The sequence below is a fragment of the Cebus imitator genome, unplaced genomic scaffold (assembly GCF_001604975.1).
Source record: "Cebus imitator isolate Cc_AM_T3 unplaced genomic scaffold, Cebus_imitator-1.0 Scaffold448, whole genome shotgun sequence".
NCBI classification, from domain to species: domain Eukaryota; kingdom Metazoa; phylum Chordata; class Mammalia; order Primates; family Cebidae; genus Cebus; species Cebus imitator.
The window spans coordinates 782,457-789,994 of record NW_016107763.1 but is presented as its reverse complement, the minus strand read 5'-3'; the positions used below and the strand labels follow the sequence as shown (position 1 = coordinate 789,994).

At 42.4% G+C, this 7,538-nt stretch overlaps 1 protein-coding gene and 1 long non-coding RNA gene across 3 annotated transcripts in view; one reads left to right on the top strand and one right to left on the bottom strand.

The window, feature by feature from the left end:
• Positions 1 to 7,538, bottom strand: part of ZSCAN30 (zinc finger and SCAN domain containing 30) — a 37,238-nt gene that overhangs the window by 17,042 nt on the left and 12,658 nt on the right. Inside the window, exon 1 of one of the 2 annotated variants that reach the window (XM_037732414.1) lies at positions 2,736 to 2,956. The exons of the other annotated variant lie outside the window; for it this stretch is intronic. The gene's annotated coding sequence lies outside the window, so the exon portion shown is untranslated. Of the gene's footprint in view, positions 1 to 2,735; positions 2,957 to 7,538 lie in introns of those variants that run through there. 2 annotated transcript variants of the gene reach the window in all.
• Positions 1,651 to 5,088, top strand: LOC119468563. The gene is made up of 2 exons (XR_005197256.1): positions 1,651 to 2,121; positions 2,657 to 5,088. It is a non-coding gene; the product is annotated as an uncharacterized LOC119468563 (long non-coding RNA).

The following is a 7,538-nucleotide window of genomic DNA, read 5'->3' as shown; positions in this document are numbered from 1 at the left end:
TTTTGAGACAGAGTCTCGCTCTGTCACCAGGCTGGAGTGCATTGGCTCAATCTTGGCTCACTGCAATCTCCACTTCCTGGGTTTGAGCCATTCTCCTACTTCAGCCTCCAGAGTAGCTTGGATTACAGGTGTGCGCCACCACGCCCAACTAATTTTTGTATTTTTAGTAGAGACAGAGTTTCACCATGTTGGCCAGGATGGTCTCGATCTCTTGACCTCATGATCCACCTGCCTCAGCCTCCCAAAGTGCTGGGATGACAGGCATGAGCCATCATGCTTGGTGTCTAGTATTTTACACTAGAAAATTAAAAGGAAAAATATCCCTAGGTTTTTTGTGTTCAGATGTGTATGAAAAATCTATTAATATCTGGCAAAGCACCATTTAGGAGCTTTGCCCAGCCATTTCATCGCATCTTACTCTGAGTAGAGTAATAGGAAAACAAAAGTTTTTCTTAAATAAAATTTTGTGACAATCAATGCATTGTCAGATCTGTGCATGGATGTGTACATAGCATTTCTCAAGAGCTACATCACATTAATGTGCGTTTTTCATTTAGTGACCATTACTCTATGTTATGTCCCTTGCCTTTTAATGTTTGTGATATTATTCAATTTTTAATGTAAATATTATGCCTAACCAACTAGTCCTCCATGGGTGTGTGGCTGAGGGAAGATCTTGGTCATAAAGACTCATCTCTGCTCCCTCCCCATCACCTTCACAGGTTCACCCTCCGCTACATCGGTCCATCAGATGAACCCTAAGTCCTCTATTTTCACTCTCTACTTTCCTCCTAGGCAACTTCATCCTAATCTTTGGTTACCATTCAGTCTAGACCTCCCATCTGAGCTCCTGAGCTGTTTACTCACGGTTCCTCACTCCCATCATAACTACTCTTGAATTTCTCAAAAGGACCTCAAACTCGTCACGTGCATAACCAACTCATGATTCTTCCCTGCTCCTCTCCCAGTGGTCCTTCTCAAGAAGTAGGAACATCCATTTGGCTGCATACCCAGAAACATGGAAGCATCCCTAACACGGTCCTTTCCCCCACCTCCTTCCTTCCTTTAAATCCTGTTGATTTTATTTCCTCTTAAAGAATCTGCCCTTCCCCATCTCTGCCACCATCTTCAACCCAGTAATCACCACTGGCTTCCCGCATTCACTCAGTCCCCATCAGTCTGTTATCTACATTGTAACCAGAGTGATCTTTACACATTGTAAACCTGATCACATTCTTCTCACCAGTTTTTTAAAAGTAAAAACAAAAACCTTCTAACCAAGGTGAGCTTAGATACAGCCCTTCCCTTTGGGAGAAAGTGAGTCCCCAGTCCTCATCCAAGCAACCCAGATGGAACCTCCAGGGTACTTTTGGCCAATCCTGACTGCAGCAGCATCACTGTTATTATAATGTACCTGTATTACAATGTCATGTAACAGATAATGTATCTGTTTGCTTACTTAATTGTAATAGAAAACGCTAATTGAGGCTTCACGGGAGTCAAGCCCTGTCTACCGGCTTTAAGTGTCTTATTTCATCTTCACAGCACTCTATAGTGTAAGTTCAACCGTTCACTTGAAGACTAGAGAGGTTACATAATTTGTTCCAGGTCATGTGCCTTGTAAGTGATGTAGTCTGGAATGTTCTGAAACCAAATAATCTGACTCCAGAGTCCTTACTTAGTTGCCTACTCTGCTAAAATGCCTTTTCACATTTGGACTCCCCACCAAATCAAAGAACCCTTCAGAAGAGGGTCTTTGTTCTCCTCACATTTGATATTTGAGTGCCTATTTGTGCAGGTATTTGTGCCAAGTGCTGAGCGAAGAGTTATAAAATAAGACAGTGTCTTTGCCATTACAGAACTTAAAAACAGTAGGAAGAGGCAGACGTTAAATAGAAAGCATACATAATTACCTGACTTCATTGTGACCAAAACTATAAGGGGGAAGGCAGGAGCTGTTCTTAGAGTGACTGAAAAACGATCCAGCCCAGACTCGGGGAGCCAAGAGAAAGGCTGAGACCCGACTCAAAAGCGAGCTTTGGCCGCGTGAGAAATGGCAGGAAGGAGCCTGCTGGCGCGCGTCCGACTCCTGAGCCTGCAGCCCGGCACAGGACGCGCTGGGTAAGTGCCTGAGGAGTCAGCTGACCGAAAAGGCGGGTGGCTGAATGGGCAAACGGATGGCGGGACTGACACACCGAGCGGCGGGCGGAACCCCAGGTACAGGCAACGCCCGGCCTGTGGCCGAGGGGTCGAAGAAAGGCGGCCGCGGAGGCCGGACGCGGGACAGTGGCAGTTTGGGAAGCACCCGGGACTGCCCTACTGGACCGCCCCACTCACTTTCGCTCTACCCGCTGAGGGCACCCACCCCGTTGAGAAACACAACACACTTGGCCGCCCGCGCGCCGGAAGTGGGCGCAGGCGCGCCCCTCTAGCAGGCCGGAGGACCGCAGCTCTGTGGCGGGCGCCGGTAGCGAGGAAGGGCGCGGATGCGGCTTAGACCTGGCGGGGCCATCCCAGAGTCCAAACGGTTGATTCGCGGCTGAAAGGGCGGAGAGCAGAAGATACATATTAAATGTCATTATATATTCGATATATATTTTAATATATAAAAATAATGCGTATATATTCAAACATATTTTTCCTCCTTCTGTCGCAGGCTAGTATAGCATTGAGAAAATAAAAGCCGATAATCCTAGGTCTACATTTTGAGTGGAAAAGAAGCTGACCACGCTCACCGCAGACGTGCTGACGGCGATGACTACAGTCCTAAGAGCTGCGGGAGGGCTGGAGCGGGGACGGGTCCTGTCCTGGAAGGCCGAGGACGCCAGGCGCTGCTGAGGGGTCGGAGTGGAGTGCTGGGCGAGAGAAGCTTGTAAGAATTTCCTCAGGGATTCTGCCCTCGAGCTGCGCCTGGCCGCGTGCTGGATGCTGACGCAGGAGGAGAAGCGCCACGGGTTTCCCGCGTAGGAAGCGGCAGGATCCAGGGCACAGCGGACCGGGGTTCAGGGCACTCGGAATTGGCCCAGCATCTTGGCTGGCCAGAAACTAGGCTAAGGCGTTGCTTAGAGTGAGTTAGGTTGTGGAGAGTGTCGAATACCAGGCTCAGGTGTTAGAAATGCATTGAATCATCAGTGCAGGCTATTCACGTGTAATATGGCTAGAACAGTGTTCAGGGCAGTGTCTATACCGTATAGAGTGGATTAAAGGGCCAAAGAGATGAAAGAATACAGGTGACTAGAATACGTGAATCTAGCAAAATGTAATATAATCTGTGAAAATATGATTAAAAATAGGGCTGACATTGTACTAAAATCTGTGAAAATGTGATTGAAAAAGGGATGATATCGCCATGGGAGGTCTTTTGGAAAATAAACGGGATTGTGAAATACCGTTTTGGAATAGGCGGAGGAAAAGGAGTTAGAAGAGGAGCTGCTCAGGGAGCGCCCAGATGGTTCAAACATCATAAAAGCTACGGTGTTTCAGGAGAGGGAACAGGTGACTAGCAGATGCTGCAGAGAGCCAAAAGAGGGTAAGAACTAAGGTGATGCTGGAATTAGGGGGAATGGCAGGAGGACAAGAGAGAGACGTTACCTGTGGACAGTCCTTTCCAGTGGTTCAGAAGAGTTGGTAGACTGAAAATAGAAATAATCTCTTTTGAGAATTGTGATACTGCAGGAAAGGAAAAAGGATACTGATTGAACTAAGCAAAAGAATTGAAAGTATTTTTTTTTAAAAGGGTAGTGGAGGCCTAATTAAATTTGTAGAAAAAAGGGTAAAGTTTAATAGGGACAAGAAATTGAAGATGGGAGAAAAGAGAGCCAGCTGATGGGGAGGGAATGAGACAAGATAGGCTCGTGAAGTTGTCTCAGAAAAGAAGGGAGAGATTTGTTCCTGAATAGGAGGAAAATGGAGGGTGAGTGAAGACAGAAATACTGCAAGAGAGAAGTTGAAGGTGTTTATGTCAGATGACTCTGACCACAAAGGTGTTAATCAGAAGATGTTACAACCAATGACTGAAAGAGACAACTAGGTATTTCAAGTTATGTTCTGTATCTACTATCAATATAGAAGCCATTAACCACATATGGCTATGTGTAGAAAACAGCCTGTTTTCTACATGGCATGACAAGAGTAATGCCATCTTGAAGTGAAACCATCATAACGACCAGTGTTTCACTCTTGTATACCAAGGCATTCCCCCAGCAAGGTCAAGAAACAATGCCTCTAGGATAGATAACCTCTCAAAAAGAAACAATACCTGTGGCATACAAAACCCCTCATAAAAATGCTTATCTAACTTTCTCACTGGTCAGAGTTTTGCAAGAGGATCTCAGACATAACCAGCTGCTCATGTTTTACCAAAAAAAAAGCTTGCTATAGGAAGAATACTTTCTGCAAGGCAGGTATGGAGATCCATCATCTTAAGTCCCTACTAAATGTTTCTTTCTGAGAAGCTACATTTGTCTGTTCAGCTACCTAAACCCTTAGGGGCAGGTTTACATATACTTGCTTACTTGATATATGGCTGATAGGAACTGAGGAAGTAAAATTTTCATTTCATTGAATTTTAATTAATTTACATTTAAATTGCCACATGGGATTAGTGGTTCCATAGTGGACAGTGAAGCTAGCCTATACTGGTTAAAAACCCAATGAGTGAAATGAACAAAGTAAACACAGCAGATTTCTAATGAAGCAGATCAAATAATGAGTGGCCAAAAAAAAAAAAAGACTACAAAGTTGTTTTCTATGTAAAAGTACATAAGAGCATACTCAATTTGTTCATTTCTGTAAAGGATCGAGCAACACAGTGTTTTATGTAAGTACCCAATTTCCCCATTTTTAATGAACAAATACATACCAATACCTGCTAACACTGTGGGGTGGGGAGGGGAGAGTGATACATACCTAAGAAAATTAGTGACTTCAGTAATAAACACTTCTCTATCATTTATTTTCTTTTAAAAAAATGTATTAACATCTGAATATATTAATGCATGACCTTTAGATAATAAAGTATCAATTTTGGTCAATTTTGACAAATATATCAATGAAAGATGTTAATATAAAGAAATGTATGTGAAGGTATATGGGATGTCTCTGTACTATCTATCTTTGCAATAATAGATAAATTGAATTTTAAAATATCTTAATACAAAGATGGCAGGAATGGGGGAACAGGGAACAAATACCTTTTCTATCCTTCTTTACTGTGGGGCTTCAATAAACTGTTAGACTTACACATTATATCCTCTGTATCTCTTATTTGCTTATTTTTATTTTTGTTTCTCATTTGCATATTTATCACCTATTTTCCAGATCACTAATTCTTTCTTCAGTGATAATGTGCTTTTAAATACATTTATGTAATTAAATTTTTAAATCCAGTATTTCTCTTTGGTTCAAATTCATATTCATTTTATTTTACTTTATTTATTTTTTGAGACCGAGTCTCTCTTGCCCAGACTGGAGTGCAGTGGCGTGGTCAGCCCACTGCAACCTCCACCTCCCAGGCTCAAGCCATTCTCCTGTCTCAGTCTCCTAAGTAGCTGGCATTACAGGCACAAGCCTCTGCTGCCCAGCTAATTTTTTGTATTTTTAGTAGAGACAGGTTTCACCATGTTGGCCAGGCTGGTCTTGAACTCCTCACCTCAAATGATGCATCCACCTCGGTCTCCCAAAGTGTTGGATTACAGGCACGAGCCATCATGCCCCACCCATGTCCATCATTTTCGAAATGTTTTTTTTTTTTTTTTTTTGAGATGGAGTCTCTCTCTATGGCCCAGGCTGGAGTGCAGTGGTGTGATCTCGGCTCAATCCAATCTTAGCTTCCCGGGATTCAAGCAATTCTCCTGCCTCAGCCTCCCAAGTAACTGGTATTACAGGCATGTGCCAATATGCCAAGTTAATTTTTGTATTTTTAGTAGAGATGGGGTGTCACCATGTTGGCCAGGCTGGTCTCAAACTCCTGACCTCAAATGATCTGCCCACTTCGGCCTCCCAGAGTGCTGGGATTACAGGCATGAGCCACCGCACCCTGCCCATTTTAGAGATATTTTTATGGTAAAACAGGCATGCCATTAAATTTCCCATTTTAACCATTTTTAAGTGTACACTTCTGTATTAGCCCATGTTCACACTGCTGATAAAGACACACTCGAGACTGGGCAATTTACAAAAGAAAGAGGTTTAGTTAGACTTACAGTTCCACATAGCTGGGGAGGTCTCACAAACATGGTGGAAGGTGAAAGACGTGACTCACATGATAGCAGCAAGAGGGAGAACGAGAGCCAAGCAAAATGGGTTTCCCCTTATCAAACCATCACATCTCATGAGTGAATTTTACAAAAGGTTTGCTTTTCTGTCATGTATTTAATATACTTGGTATTTGTTTTGTGTGCAGTTATAAGGCAGGGATCTAAAATAACTATTTCTAGATGAATAGCTAATTATCTGTGAATCACTTATTGAACTGTCCTTATCCACACTAGTCTTCATGCCAGGTCACTCACCTACATTATTCATCTTTGAGCAACATAGTGTTGTGATGGAGAAGGCTACAGGCTATTCCATCCATCTATAAAGTTAGCATAAGAATGATAAAGAATACATAGACTACAGGTCACTCAATATTCTTATCAAGCTTATGCTTTTCTAGTAAGTTCACCTTTGCACAAAGTTTATTTCAAGCCATCTCCTCAAGCATTATTCTCCTCATTCCTCATTCTTAAATGATGATATAACCTTCTTCCTCCCAATGAATTGGAACCACCTCAGTTTACCACTAACCTACCTGAGCTTGCAACCATTCTCTCCTATCATCTTAGTATGGAAGGGTCACTCACTCTTCCACTTGTACCTTGGATCCCATCTCCTTTCTCATCAATCATATGCTGTCAACTGTTCATTCTCTTCCTGTGTCATCTACTGTCTCTCATGGATTCTTCCTGCTATCGTTTACACATTTACACATTACATATCTTTCCTATCTTAAAAGTTATCAGGCCACCAACCAAGCAAATAAACCATCCCTAAACTCCACTATTACTCTATTTCTCATTTTCTTTTATTCATAACTGACTTATTGAAGTTGGTCTACACATTCTCTATTTCCAGATATCCCATTTTCTTCTCATGCTCGTTCTCTTCGAAGTTTGTTTTTTATCACAAAGAGGTGCTGGATTTTGTCAAATGCTCTCTCTGCATATTTTGTCCTTTTTTCTGTTGATACAGATTTGGCTGATTTTTAAACTGATGCTCAGATGCATTCCTGGGATAAATCCCACTTGGTCATGGTGTAAAATCATTTTTTATATGTTACTGAATTCAGTTTACTAGTATTTTGTCAAGAATAACAGATATTCTGTAGTTTATGTTTCTTGTGATGTATTGTACTGATTTGGATATTTGGATATCAAAGTAATACTGGCCTCATGAAATGAGTTGGAAGGTGTTCCTCCCTCTTGTTTTGGGGAGGGGGAGAGTTTGTGAAGAACTGGTATTAGTTCATCGTTAATGTTTGGTAGAATTCACCAGTG